General features: G+C 33.3%; 1 protein-coding gene across 4 annotated transcripts in view; it reads left to right on the forward strand.

Moving 5' to 3' along the window:
* LOC137632282 (uncharacterized) overlaps window positions 1-15,000 on the forward strand; it is a 467,533-nt gene that overhangs the window by 146,867 nt on the left and 305,666 nt on the right. Inside the window, exons 1-2 of one of the 4 annotated variants that reach the window (XM_068364179.1) lie at window positions 1,004-1,033; window positions 8,136-8,230. The exons of 2 other annotated variants lie outside the window; for them this stretch is intronic. The gene's annotated coding sequence lies outside the window, so the exon portion shown is untranslated. Of the gene's footprint in view, window positions 1-1,003; window positions 1,034-8,135; window positions 8,231-15,000 lie in introns of those variants that run through there. One more of the 4 variants, XM_068364178.1, reaches the window with a different exon arrangement.

The following is a 15,000-nucleotide window of genomic DNA, read 5'->3' on the forward strand; positions in this document are numbered from 1 at the left end:
GTCTTTATTTTACGTCACGACTTTAAATTTTAATGTAAATTTAAATCGTTTTTACCATTCGTCTGAAATTCTCCAAGATATTTGACAAAATAGAATAGCATTATGTAAAAGTCAAGGAAAGTCTTGGACACGCCCTGGTGGAATCTTCTCTTAGGTATTTATGCATCATTTCATTGGTGAATCCATGCATGTGTATGTGTGTGCGTGTGTGTGTGTATGTCTGACAAACATGCAGACTTTCATAAAGAATAAATATTGGTGGTTTTTCTAGTACGGTGAACGCCCATGAGATCAGGCCTCGCGAGGTGCCTCTGGCAGGAGCAGTCAAATAACGGTCCCTCAGTTTAATTTTCCTTTTGAACTGAACGAGTTTTCCTCATCCCGAATAAAATGGGTGACTTGTACATATGATGCCGAGTTATATAATGATTATTATTACGGCTCATTAGGGCAAAGAGAAGGTTTTTAAAGAGAGAAGCGACACGAATGACCAAAACTTATCCTAGGAAAAGGCCGCAACCCAACATCTGCAGTTAAGGGTGGTGTCTTAGTAAGAGCTCGTGAGCGGAATATTAACTAGTTTCATTCTGTTCTGTCAATTTCAAATTGTTTTACGTAAGATTGTACATTGGAGAAGGAGAACGCCGTTTTGGCTATTTATGACGACCGACATTAAAATCTCGAATGATCAAAAGTCATCATGTCGTCCTGGGAGTAATATAAATATGAATTTGGAAGGAGGCAAGTGATTATTCGTGAGCGGTAGAGAGTCCACGCCCTGCTGACGGATGGTCAATGATTATGAAAACTGGCAAAAGAAGGGACTCTTCTTACCCCCCCACCCTCTTGCATACCATACCCCCCTTCCTTACTATTGGGCACCACTACTCTGTCCCTCCTCCCCCCTCCCCCCAATATGCTCTCTCCCAGCCACTATTTCTGCGGAGTCAAGGTCAGTTCGACCCTAGTCCACCTCAATCTGTAATGGGTCACCGGTGTCAAAGTGCAGGGGTAAACCGCAAGATCCATACTTGTGAGTCTTTAGTCCTTTATCCTCTTTTCATTGCCTTTCCTATTTTTACGCGTCGTCTATCATTTCTCGCATCTTTTTTTATTTGTATGTCATTTATTGCGTAGTAACCATAGCAAGTGTATAATTCTTTGTGATATTAGGTGCAACAATTTTTTTTCTATTATTATCCAGCTTTTATAGTTTGTTGGCATTTTTCATAGCAGGCTTAGTTACATCAGTTTAATTGTATTACCTACCATTTTTATTTTGTCCTTTATACTAGTGCAACACGTATGGTTATTCCGTTCTATTGTAGCATTAGAATTTTATTTTATTAGCTCAGGATGTTTCCGTATTAGCTATTCCTGTACTTATTTATTATGATATAGTTCATTTTAGCATTCCCGGTTCATTTTCTTTTCTCGTAAGTAAATTTAAAAATTACCTCATGCTACTCCGTGTATTTTTAACCGATATTTTTTTGTTTTTCAACGCAGACCAAAGCGTTCTTTAAAAACCCCACGAAACCTTTATTTATTTTTCGTTATAGCTTGTCTTCTCTTCTAAATTATCCACGACTCTTTACCAGGCAAGTGTGTGAACCCTAATTCTTGAGCAACAACTTCTCCTTAAGTCTGCAGTGTATATTACAACACCCTTAGCAATTGCAAATTCAATTACTATGTTAACACTGACCGTTCAACCGTTTCACTTTCACCGTCAATTCTTCAACGAGGTTTAGCATTGGTCGTCACGGTCCTCCCACGTGCCTCGTCTCGTACATGCTAATAAGCACTTCCCCCTTCGGACTCTTGCTTGAAGGACATGCATCGGTGAGCCCTGGTCTTGATTTTCTGGTCGTCATGCCCTGCACGTTATCCTCATTGTAGTATTTGCTTTCTTAGCCTGGACGATTGATGGGTTTCAGAGTAATATTTCTGTATGTATATATATATATATATATATATATATTATATATATATATATATATATATATGTGTGTGTGTGTGTATGTATATGTTTCCAGTTTTATGAGTTTTTTAGAGAATTATTAGATATTTAATTTTAGTGCTTAATTTTAGGCTAATAAAAAGGATAATTTCACCTCGGTATATTTTCAAAAATGCTTATGCAACATCGGTAAAGCCATAACTACTCTTCTCATTAGGATTCCTAATGGATAATGAGCGTGTTGAATTGTTGAAGGTTTACTTAGGATCAGTTTCAATTTTTGCTTGTAATCTTCCTTGAAATTTGTGTACTTTAATGTAAGATTATATCTACATAAAATTCGTACCACTGTTCATTAATGACAACCAGGTCCTAGGAATTTTTATAACTTAATTTTTAACGTATACATGTTACAGTAAAGCTAGTTTAATTACGAATTTTTATTTACTCCAATGTCTATGGCTGGCATTATTTTGTCACTGTTTCATTGTCAATGTTTCAAAGTTGAAAGCAAACTTAAAGATATTTAATTTTTCTCTTCAAACGCATGTTAATTAGATAGAGTAACCATTAAAATATTTGTAAAGACGATTATATTACAGGTTGCTTGCATATCTTCAGGTCCGGCAAGAAGATCGAAGTATTTGGGCATTCTTAAGATCACGCAAAATTTCAAGTTCATACGCATTATAAACGTAAACATTGTTAAGCAACTTATTTATGGAAAATATTGCGTCATATTTTGATGGGATAGGACCACCTTTAGAGAAATGTTTACTAGAATAATAGTTAAGATACTCATCCTGGCAACACCAGTCCGTTTCATGCAATTATTGATTATGTACTAATAACTATAAAAAGTACAAAAGATGAAAATAATATTTTACCACCGTACTTTGCTCCAGAGAACGGATAAAAAATAATTCTTCCTCTTCTAGTGAATTCTACCGTTGAGGTGTAGGAGTTAATGGAAGGAAATATACATAAAACAGCTTTCTACAAAAACGCTTAGCTAAGTCTTGAGATATGCAACTTTTACGATGTGTAAAGTTTTTTTTTTATTTAGATTACATAAGATATTGGTTGGCAAAATTGAGAATTAGAAAAGAAGTCAATTTGTGGAAAGAGTAACATGATAAATCTTGAAGATCATCAGCCTGTAGGAGAGAGTTTGTGTTCATTTGTTCTTTAGAATCATAACCCACTTAATTTTTGAGTTCAACTTTTTGTGACGTTTATTTATGTCATAATTTACTGCCGCCCCTCTCTCTCTCTCTCTCTCTCTCTCTCTCTCTCTCTCTCTCTCTCTCTCGTCTTCAGTTAAACAATGCAAAATAATGAAACCAGTGTATATCTTGATGTGTCATCTACAAATTTAGATAATTGAGCAGAAGACAAAGAACGAATAAAGTCCTATTTGTCGCTCTCAGAAATATAATTTTGTTGTTATTACTTTATTTTATTAATGATTATGTATTTTTAAGCTAATATTCGTTATATATTTAAACATTCACTGCACGCATGACTGCAGAGAGAGAGAGAGAGAGAGAGAGAGAGAGAGAGAGAGAGAGAGAGAGAGATGACGCATTCTTTTGCGTCAGTCGTAAAAAAACAACATAATATTTCCCCACGGAAATTATCTGAAAGTTGACTGTTTTCTCTTGGTTATCCGTTGCACATATTCGCCTTGGAATCACGCCGTTCATCTTTATTGACCTCCGTCTGACACCCTACTCACCTTCACTATACTGCATTGCTCTCTCTCTCTCTCTCTCTCTCTCTCTCTCTCTCTCTCTCTCTCTCCTGATCTTAGTTTTGATAATGTAATCCTATTGATGTACAATCTTTGATATCCTGATTTCTGTTTTATCTTTAAAGTTATTACAACGAATTCATTTATTTCGAGAATTATAGCGCAGGTGAAACTGAAAGGATTTATTTATAATACGTTGGAAGAGGTTATAACTAACGCCATTTCTCAATCATGACTAAAAGAGCGAATAAAACATAGAATATTTGAATACTAAAACAATCTGCGGAACGTTTTGTCTCCATATCTTGTTTCTCTTAGGTCGTTTGGTAGTTTGTGACATAATTCCCATCAGAAGTAAAATAGTTCGATACTAGATTTATATATATATATATATATATATATATATATATATATATATATATATGTATATATATATATATATATATATAGATTGAAACTCAAATTTCCTACCCAATTATTATGACTTATCTTTTTGTTGCTTAATTTTCCACAGTTGATTGGCTCTTTTAAGGAATTTGCCACATTAATTCAACTAAATCAGCTGAATATCGGTTTATATATATTTTTTATATGAATATTTTTCATTATTTCTTCCGTTATTGAAAATTTATTGAAAGAAACATGTGGCAGTCTTTTTTTATCATATCCTTGTATTAGCCATATCTAAAATTTTAGAAATGGGGAAACATCTAGTATTCTTTACATCAGGTGAGAGTCCATGAAAGACGTAGATATTCCTCTCAATCCCAAAGGCAATGTTAAGTTGTGTCTTGTTTCATGCTGTGATTAATACTACATTATCTGGCTTATCCAATATTGCAGTGCTAGAGTTCTTCTTCTTCTTCTTCTTCTTCTTTTTTTTTTTCTTTCTTTTTTTTTACCAGGATGGGCTCTTATTTTTTTTTTGTTCTTTGTCTGGCTTTCTCTTTCTAGCTCATTTAGAGCAGATTTTATATGAGTCCTATAGTAATAAATCTTATTTCTTGATCAAGTAATCTAAGAAGTCTGGTTGATAGATAATTTTGATTCTTTTATGTAATTTGCGTTGTGTTTTTTTTTTTGGCATGTCTAGTGTAATATTTTTTATCTGATAAAAAGTATTCTTTTACCGACTTTATGCATGAACAGTGTCTCAGTTTGTAAGATAAGCTTCCTTTTCAGAATAAATACCTTGTCAATTTTGTGAAATAAGTTTATTCATGCTAATACAAAATGGAGGCCAAAAACCCCTTTCAATGGAACTTTCAATTTGGAAATAGTTTTTTTTTTATTAATAAACCTCTCTCTCTCTCTCTCTCTCTCTCTCTCTCTCTCTCTCTCTCTCTCTCTGAACATTACATATTTGCACATAAAAGCCTCTTCCAATTTCATTTAAAGGATTCCTCGATCATGTTGATTTAAGATGACTGGCTTTATCATGTCATTGCCATAAGGCGTCATGCTCAGCTTCATGGAAGAAGGTTCCAAATCCTCTTCATTTAAAAGTCCCTTCCTCGCTTCGTGTTTTAAATCCCCTTGAAATCTCCAAGAAGCATTTCTTGCTGTTACTCTTTACCTATCTAATTTTTTATTGATATTTCATATTTAAAATTTTTAACCTCTCCACCCTAACGAACCCTAATCTTTTCTTATTCATACACTACCATCTTTGTATTTGCCCTCACTTCCATACTGACTGGTCAACACATTTTTTCCATGTTCTATCACATAAAGTAGCGGTCACACAAGGTATTTGTGTTAAAGTTTTCAAGACAAAATTTTTCGTAATTACTGATAATCATTATGTTCACCTTCCTCGTATTCTCATTATTTTCTCCTGATTTGAGAATAAACTAATAGCCCAGTTTAATAATGACTTTGGCTCTTCATTAACTTTAGTTGTGTTGGTGCTTGTACCTAAAATAATGGTTTATTACTTTATTACCGCTATAAAGCGGGGCGAAGTATTCATCTAACGTAATGCAGTGTTGCAATCTATCATAATTGCTGAGCATGCTAATGCGATGTTAGCCGTTCGTAAAAAAGAATTATAATTAAGTAATATTTTTCATTATCTTATTATACTAACTCCAATCATCCCCTGCTTCATAACATAAGGGTACTCCCAAACCCCATTCTTACGCATTCTTACTTATCCATAATCTACCAAGTTATCTATATAATCCAGACCATGGATATTAACTTTGTAATCGCCATATTTATTATTCATGACCTTGGCTTACTCCTCTGCCCATTGCTGGATAAATTTTTATCTGTCCTGAACCAGTTCACCCGTTTTTTTATATTTATTTTCGTTTTTTTTTTTTTCACCCTTCTATCCCACACTCCTTGGTACTAGTAATCAAAACCCTCCTACGAAGTAAAAAAAAAAAAAAATGACGCTGCATAACCTGTTGCCTTTGAAGTCTTGCGTCGAATTTGATTCGAGGGAATAGGTGATGATTTAAGATAAAGTAACAAAGTAGGAAAGATCCGCTTCTTAGATTTATATGGAAGATTGTGTAAAGTTTTCTTATAAAGTAAAGTTAGAAATTTATGTCTATTTTGGCACATGTGTGTTGCAATGTCTCTCTTTGGAACGGTAGTCTGTATTTTAGCAAATGCTACTTGCGATTATTTGTAGGAAAAAAAGACTATCTGTAAAAAATGCAGCTTGGATAAGGAATTCCTTATATTTATTTAAGATTTTGAATATTTCATTTGCAACTGGTGAAGTTAATATGACTTATATTTGATAAGGGCTCGTTAGAAAATCAAAAGTGGTCGTGGTATCTCTCTAGATTTGTGAATACGTTGTTATTATTGAACCGGTAATGTTACTATCGATAATCGTGTACAGTATTGCAATTCCATTATAAAGTTCATGTAAATATAACAACAAATATACCACTACTTTTCTAAAGCCACAACTGATATTTTGTTGTCATCAAAGATGTTGACACTTTTCAGAAAGATAAACAGTGTATGTGAGTGCTTCTACCGATTTTATAAGCTTAAAAGAGTGGGATATTTCCCTTTGATTTCTTTTCACAAAAATTTTTTGTTATTCTCTATTTTCCTTTTGATTTTTAGTAACACCCACTTCTTATTTTCACAGAAGTGTCTGCTCATATTTATTTATGCAGTTCATACGCTTCCCACCTTTACATCTTTTTTATGGTTGCAATTACATGCATTATTTATTTTCACAAGTTTCGTCTGGTGGTTTGCATAGAAAGTAGACTGGAAGTCTCTTAAATTTGTTTAGTTTGTGTGTGAACGTCAGTCACCCGAGTTGTGCCCTACCAATGTGCATTGTAAAGACTGTAAATTACTACACCACTTAAGGACGACTATGAATCAAATGACTAAAACTCTACGCTTCCGTGTCCCTCTCTCTTCTTTCTCAGAGAGGGATCGAGAGATAGAGTAGGTTGCATGTTGTTCTTAGATATTACATGAGCCTTCTCTTTTGCCTGGTAATGGTATATATTACCTACTCGGTTTACCCTATAAGGGTTGACAAGAATTAAAATTTCAAATGATATAATCCCTTTAATATTTTGTTTCCCAACACCAATCTTGAGCACTTAAGTCCACCCCTGGAAGTCAATAATATTTTAAACTAAGCTCCCTGCATTATGGTCCCATGAATATTTTTACTTGGATTATGGAGACAATCTTTTCACTGTATATTTCGAATAACTTTGTTTGGAGATAACAATTTAAAAAGTTAACCATAAAGCAAGGAATTTAGACGTAGTTTTTTGGTTTAACTAGGAGTTATTATTTCCCCCCTATAGATTGAATTATTCCTTAGTAAACAAAATAACTTAGTTTTAATCCCTCTTAACATTGATCTTCAAGGCAATTTTTTAGGTGTAGCATTTTCTATTCTGTTAGATTATCACGGGAGAAAAAAAAAATGAACATGAGGAAAATAGCTACATGAGTCGTGTATCATTAGTATACATAAAAATGTTACAGACATGTTTTTGTGATGCTTGAAATTTGATACTAGGATTACGATGTTTTTTGTATTAAAGCGTATCCACTTATGCTGTATACGTTTTTACTTATGCCTTTTCTTGCCCGGTATACGTGGGTCTGTCGTTATGTATATTTAAGTTATGGCACATAGTATTTGAAAGTCAATTACAGACCACCGTTAATTGTTGGCTCGGTTTACTGTCTTGGAGTATTTTCGTAGAGTTTATTTTCTGATCTGTCATCTCAAAAGAAAAATAAGTGTGCTGCATAGTTTTATTTACATCAAAGTTTAATCAATTTAAGGAGTTCCCCATAACGACTTACTTCACACATTATTATATACTTACGTTGTTGATCCACTTGTTTATGTTGAATTGCTTTTTGCACTACATATAATAAGCCCCTTCTATATCTTCTATTTTCATTCAGATTATACTGCTGAAATCTATCATCAGAAAGTCAGCGATGGACATACAAGCAGAAACTTTACTCTGAAGTATCTTGTCCGTATTCTACATGTCAAGGTATGAATTGCGCATTTTAAGAGTTTTGTTATGGTAGGTACGTTATCAACAGTTTTAGCTATTTAAGAATATTAAAGCAAAAATATGAGTCGATGCTTTATTGGAGGGATTTTTGATGGATTTCAGTGTGAATTATAGTGTTTCTTCCATTTAAAAAATGTAGTTGTCCTCACCGCAGTGAAATGCAACGGACTTCTTTGTTTCGCCGTTTGTCTAGAGTTCTCATTTTCATATAGTTAGTCGAATCATATTATTATATATTATTAGTATAGTAGATGCACGGGGTTACCTGTATGTTTACATATGTATATATAAATCATATACAGTATAGGCTAGACTGTATACTGTTTATGCGCCCGCGTGTGTAAGAGAGAGAGAGAGAGAGAGAGAGAGAGAGAGAGAGAGAGAGAGAGAGAGAGAGAGAGAGAGAGCAAAGGAAAAATTTATTTATAATAATGTTTGAAAGACTATAAAAGTGAGCTTTTAGTATTCACTTTGTATTATTGTAGATTTTTATCGATGTGTATATCCAAATGTAAGAGTGTCTTAGTATTTTATTATTTATATACTGTATGTATGTATACATATGTATATATATGTGTATATATACTGTATATTTATACTGTATATATATATATATATATATATATATATATATATATATATATATATATATATATATATATAAGTAAATAAATATATAATATTTATCCATGTGTCCATATACACGTACGTCTGTACATATAAAATTTTTATCCAAATACACATCTGCATATATATATATATATATATATATATATATATATATATATATATATATATATATATATACATATTATATATATATATATATATATATATATATATATATATATATATATATATATATATATATATATATATATACACACACATACACACACATGAAAACTTGTGATGTTTAGAGAACATGATCGAAGCATTCTTGATGAACCCCAATCAGCGCGATCCCCCTTGAATTCATCCATGAAATTTCCACTTCATCATCTTCATATTTACTTTTAAGAACTTACCGGCTGTGAGCAAACAAATGAAGAGAAAGAAAGAAAAATCCAATTCGTATCAAGGCCAACACCAAAATCAATTTGTCGTCATCTGCAATGCAATCATTTCATTCAATTCGATTCGTCCATGTTGCGCGAGATGCGTTGTTAAAAGGAGAGACCGACTAAACACGAAAACAGCGAATGAGAACAAGGATCCCAGAGCGAGTCTTGAACAGGATCGTGTTATTTGATCGGCTTGTTGTTGTTCCATAAGTTTGTCTATGCAGAATTTGGCATCTAAATCATTTTGTTCGAGATCCTGTTAACGCGCAGGCGACCCGGGAGAAATATAAAACGAAAACAAAAGTAATATAAGATTTGATCAGTGTTGATGAGTATGGAAGAAAATATGAAGAGATGTAGGAGGTGATGGAGGGACATGGGATACCAGAAAGAGAACAGGGATACGAAGAGAGGGAGGAGACGATAAAGAGTAGGTGGTTATGAAGTAGTAGTAGACGAGCGATAAAATCACTGAAAGTCGATACACAAACATTCTCTTGGCGTTGAAGATATTGCACTATATACGAAAAGAGAAAGGCAACTTTTAATGTAAGGTTAGTGCTATTATTCTGTTTTATACGTTAGCCGATACAAGGTTAAAAGGTGTGAAAACATACATTGTTTCTAAAAAAAAAAAAAAAGGTAATTCACATCTTGTTGAACTACGACAAACATAATCTCATGTTGACAGCCTGCAGTTGACTCCCAGTTCATTTTTATAAAACATTTAGGCTTTTAAAGATTTTTTGTATTTTTTTTATAACACATATCTCTATAGAAGATTATCGTTAAGCCAAATCTAGCAAAGTTGGCAAAATGAAGACTGACCATTCATCCAAGACACATTCGAATTATCTCTACATGTCTTAGCACCGGTTTTCAGTGTGCTATATATTTCAAATAAGCCATATATATTTATACATTAATGTCTGGATTCTCTTAACAAATTGTCATTGACTTTTATCTTTCTTCGTGGCTGAGTGGTATGGTCACTGGCATACAGATATCCTGGACGAGGGTTCAAATCCCTTCCGGTCTGATATTATAGTCTTTGGGCGGTTCCGCCTGGGGCTCTGATCCCGAGGTCATTAAGAGAATCCAGACTTTAATGTATTAATATATATGGCTTATTTGAAATATGAAAAAAACACGTTTAAATGTGCAAAATTTATCATTAATCGAATGCCAAGTCCCAAACCTACCAATTAGCTACGATGGTGAAGATGGGTTGATTTCAATTCCAAGTACAGAAAACCTGAATTTGACAGGTATATGTACAGAAGAATTGTCATTGACTTTTATCTTTCTTAGTGGCTGAGTGGTATGGTCACTGGCATACAGAAATCCTGGACGAGGGTTCAAATCCCGGGCGGTCTGATATTATAGTCTTTGGGCGGTTCCGCCTGGGGCTCTGATCCCGAGGTCGTTAAGAGAATCCAGACTTTAATGTATTAATATATATGGCTTATTTGAAATATGAAAAACACGTTTAAATGTGCAAAAATTTATCATATATATATATATATATATATATATATGTGTGTGTGTGTGTGTGTGTGTGTGTGTGTATTATTGTCCGTTTTATGAAGGTATTGGAATATAGGGGACTATAAGAATTATAAAGATATAACTTTTACTTTATTTACCACGGGATGTATATGATAGAATTTAATTCAGGATGTAAGGCAGGTGGACTGAGTGAAGGGGGAAATTGGGGAGGAAAGGGTGTGGTTTATGCAGAGAGTACTTGGATCATGTATTTGTTATGAAACAGTTATGTAAGGGATTTAAAAACAAAGAGAAATATCTGCTGGTATCATACTGTACGTAGACCTGGAAAAATGAGACATTGTGGAGGGTGTTGAGAATCATTAATATAGAGAATTCAATTTTTTAGTGCCATAAAAACTAGTTGTGATAAAAATTATGCATATTAGATCATATAGGCAGGTGAGTGACTAGTATGATGTAAAAAGTAGCTCTAAAACATTTTTGATGGCTGTTCAACATCCTAATGGATGAAGTGGCAGCAGAGGTGAGAGAGGGGATAAATGTTTCAGAACGTTGTGGGATACGATAATTAGTTGTGGATGGGATTTGGAATGGCTGATATTTGCAAATTTATTTTGCTGATTGAGGACAGTAACAAGAAATTGTAGATTCTTGTAAGAAAGTTGAGAGTAAAAGCGAGGTAGATAAGATGGAGTAGTGAATGTTTGTATAGATGGTAAAATTATGAACATGGTTGATTCTCGTCGAATATATTTCGTGTAAACGTAATGGATGACAGCAAGAGGAGAGAACAAACAGTCTGAATAGGAAGATTTAGAAAGAAAACTTGATATAAGTATATGCAAGAGAAGAGTTTTATTTTTAGCCAAATTTGGAATTTGTGAAGGAATTGTCGAACCAGCTCTTCTTTAGGAAGGTAAAATGTGGTTGTTGAATGCGAATGAAATTGAAATTATTGAAGCTGATTAGATGAACTGTTATGTAGTCTATATAGTGAAAGAAAAATTGATTTGGAGCGAATATGGAGATTCACTGAAGTGGTAAAAAAGGTTAGCAAAGAGAAGATGCATTAAAATCTTTATTGTCATTCGGTCTTGCAGTTGATATGACGGCAATGTGCTAGTAAAATGACTGTAATTCAGAAATACCGGTTGTATGAGATAAGGAAGATGTCTAGGAAGGGTTGGTGGAATTGATCAAAAGATGTATGAGAGGAAGGGCCTTTATCTCCAGTAATCATATGGGAAGGCATTAATATCCAGGAATCATAAGAGGGCCTGAAAGACAGGTTTGAATTAGGCTGCTGTGCCTTTTTTGTAGGCGTATGAAGCGACCGATGAAGCTTTACTGCACATGGGGCTCATCCTTGAATCAGCAGTTAGAGGATAAATATGGCAGTAACAGGTTGATGTTCTCACGAGCCACACCCTGTTAGGGGGAGATATTTTCATTACGACATATGATGCAACAAAGTGCATTCTAGTGATATGATTTCAGATCCAAATAGATGCCGATAATGTATCTGGAATTTTAGCTCAAATTTAATGTGTGACGTTTCTCAAGAAAGAGCTCTTTTGATCTAAGTTATTATTTAGTGGATGCATTTACGTGCTCGAGCCATATGAATTATGGAATTCTGATGTATCTATGCAGTCACAATAAGTTGAGTTGATTTTTATTTTAATGCAAATAAATAGTTCATTGAGTGGATTACTTTCCAGACCCAGTGTTCTGCTTCAAAACTGTTGCTGCTTGAGTTTATATATATATATATATATATATATATATATATATATACATATATATATATATGTATATATATATATATATATATATATATATATATAGATCCTTATGCATGAGATAGGAATAGCGAATGCTTTATTAAAGGATGTGGAATAATTATTCATGAAACAAACCTTTCTCTCTCTCTCTCTCTCTCTCTCTCTCTCTCTCTCTCTCTCTCTCTCTCTCTCTCTCTCTCTCTCTCTCTCAGATATTTGATTTGACGCCTACTTTTAAATATTTTTTTCCTTTTTACACTCTTCTCGACGTAAACTCCCTAAGCCTTTGCGTATCCGATTAAAAAACTCTTTATGGTATCTGTACCATAATCATCACCCTCATCACAGCGACCCTCATCGTGAACCTCAGTGTCAGGACTGCGCCGCTAAACATCATGTAGGGCATCGCACCATAAGGTGACCTGACACCACCCTGCTTCATGAGTGACCCCTTGACCTCTTTTAGCCTTCTCCACTTTGCATTCGCAGCGCCTTCCACTTTTGAAAAGCCATTTTATATCTCCCATGCGTCTCCTAAACGTTTCTAATTTCTGTATCTTTGTACACACATCTGAATTGGAAATTCTACATACACAGGAGATATGTTTTAGCTGTATTTCGGGTATTTTTAATTTCAAATTAATCATATCTATATTCTTGACTTCAAAAGTCATATCTTATGACTAAGATTTGGATTAGAAAACAGGACAAACTTTTAATTTTCTCTACAGTTTTATAGAAAATAATACAGGATATTGTGCATATCACAATCATTCTGTTGAATGACATGATTTGTGGTTTTTCGTTTTCTTCCGTTTTAATTGCTTTAGGTTCTAAGTTGTGTATTCTTTTAAGTATTCAAAATAATTCTTGTGTTGATACGATTAAAGCCCCATCGATATGATTAAAAGTACTGATTTGATATGGAATGTTTATCTTTGCACTAAAGCGCCTGTTGTTAGATATTCTTATAGAATAATGACATGATCTTAATAAAAATCCCTAACATTACGCTTTGTTTTAGATGTTATATTGCAGTTCAAGGTAACTCAAATGGTCAGTCAATTTCCGAGATTTACTACGGTTGCATAAAAAACCAAGAGTGAAATTGGGTTGCTGGCAACATGTTTTGATAACTATTTACGCTTGGTTGCACTTCATTAGCGTTGTATGTAATATATATAAATAACAACTTTTTTAATCGTAGGTTTATCCATTGGTTTTAAATTACTTCTTGTGACTCCCTGAAATTTTTTTTTCAGTCCTAGAATGAAATGGTTACAGTTTCATACTTTGAGAATTTTCGATATTCAGTTTTGCGTCTGTTACACTACATATACTGAGTTTAGGTTCATCAAAGTAGAATAATATTTTTATATATGATTGAGTCAAGTGTTACAATGGCAATATATCTTGGAGACGTTGGTTTCTAGCATATTTCTGTTCCTTGGGGCTCATCATCTTATTTGCATAACTGCACTTGAAGTGGATTGTAGCACTATTTAGAGCTTCTTGCATAATCTACATCAATGGTTAATGATCATATAACCATGATTTATAAATTTAGCTCGTACCCGGGTCTTCCACTCTCACTAGTGTTAGTTTTACTTGTTTGTGACTAATGAGACATATAATTTCGATATTATTCATTAGTATTAATTATTTATTTAATTATTTATTAGTTTATTTAATAATGATTTTATATATTAAATGTATATTATTCATCATTGATAATTATGTATATCAAAATTATTTTCAACCGTTTGTACAGTTTTTTTTTCTTTTCAAGTCAACTTTACACTTCTATTTTCACCTGAGGTATCGACATCTTACTCTGCAATTTCATGGCCTTTCGGCAGGATCTTTAAGAATATAATACAGCTCGAATAATATGGTTATCATGTCAGCCTCCAGCTGATACATATTAAACAGATAAGGCTTTGAATATTAGAATAATCTTTCGTATATAAATTTTAGTTCTTTTATGCTTCTAGAATTTTCAGTGTTCCGGAGTACCTTTAATCCTCTCTTTATTTTAAATATCAGCTGCTACCCGAGATAAATGTTCAATGCGTTGAACGAAATTCAAACTGTATTTAGTCTGTCTTGGTTTTTTTTTTGTGTGAGATGATATAAAAAAAAGCTTTTATCATTAGACATTTTAATACTGAGCTATTTAGCCTATGATAATTGTAATAAATGTAATGTTTTCTATAAATCTAATACTGCTGGTTTCAAAATCGAAATAAGTCTGCGTACACAAATTATTTATTTTTCCCAGATAAATTTAGAAAGTTCGATTGAATATTATTTGCATGTACAAGAGAACCAGTGCCGTGAAGGAACAAAATTGATTTTTTCCCGAACACCATCTGAGAAAGACTAA

This window comes from Palaemon carinicauda, chromosome 41 (assembly GCF_036898095.1).
Source record: "Palaemon carinicauda isolate YSFRI2023 chromosome 41, ASM3689809v2, whole genome shotgun sequence".
In the NCBI taxonomy this organism is placed as follows: domain Eukaryota; kingdom Metazoa; phylum Arthropoda; class Malacostraca; order Decapoda; family Palaemonidae; genus Palaemon; species Palaemon carinicauda.